Genomic DNA, 933 nt, shown 5'->3' with positions numbered 1-933 from the left:
TTTAATTTTCATAAACATCTTGAAGAGGGGCATAGGTCGAAGTGTGTGTTGGTCGTGCGGCGTGCTGGTTCGTGCGGCGCGTGACACGGCGCCTCCGGTGTGAGGGAACCTCCGGCTCGCCTTCGGCTCGTTTAATTTTCATAAACATCTTGAAGGGGGGCATAGGTCGAAGTGTGTGTTGGTCGTGCGGCGCGTTGGTCGTGCGGCGTGTTGGTTCGTGCGACGCGTGTTTAATTTTTATATAGCAGGTTATGCTGAAGGTACGGGTTTGAAGCATGTGTTTGAAGCATGTGGTGAAGTTTGTGCTGAACGTTGTGCTGAAGGCACGGGTTTGAAGTAATTGCAGTCACGTCTGTTTACGAGTTAGGTTTGTGCATGCATTCACATGTGTGTATACTACGAAGGCATTGGTATGTCGCCTGCGGAGGCATGTGAAGTCACGTGCGCGTAGGAGCTAGCCACGGTTGAGGCGTTCTTGGTATGTGTGTGTGTGAATATTGTCCGGAGGCATGGTGACCCAGGGTTGATGGCACAAAGGCCATTTCACCTATGGAGGCACGGGAGGGTGATCTCCAGAGTCACGCGTAAGGCTATGTGTGTGTGTGGATATTGCCCGGAGACATGGTGACCCAGTGTTTGATGGCACAAAGACCATTTCACCTCTGGAGCCACGGGAGGGTGGTCTCTAGAGTCACGCGTAAGGCTATGTGTGTGTGTGGATATTGCCCGGAGGCATGGTGACCCAGTATTTGGTGGCACAAAGGCCATTTCACCTCTGGAGGCACGGGAGGGTGGTTTCCAGAGTCACACATAATGGTATGTGTGTGTGGATATTGCCCGGGTGCATGGTGACCCAGGGTTTGGTGGCACAAAGGCCTTGTCACCTCTGGAGGCACGGGAGGGTGGTCCCCAGAGTCATGCGTAAGGGTTCGT

This window comes from Triticum aestivum, chromosome 2A (assembly GCF_018294505.1).
Source record: "Triticum aestivum cultivar Chinese Spring chromosome 2A, IWGSC CS RefSeq v2.1, whole genome shotgun sequence".
NCBI classification, from domain to species: Eukaryota; Viridiplantae; Streptophyta; class Magnoliopsida; order Poales; family Poaceae; genus Triticum; species Triticum aestivum.
This window is presented reverse-complemented; position numbering follows the sequence as displayed.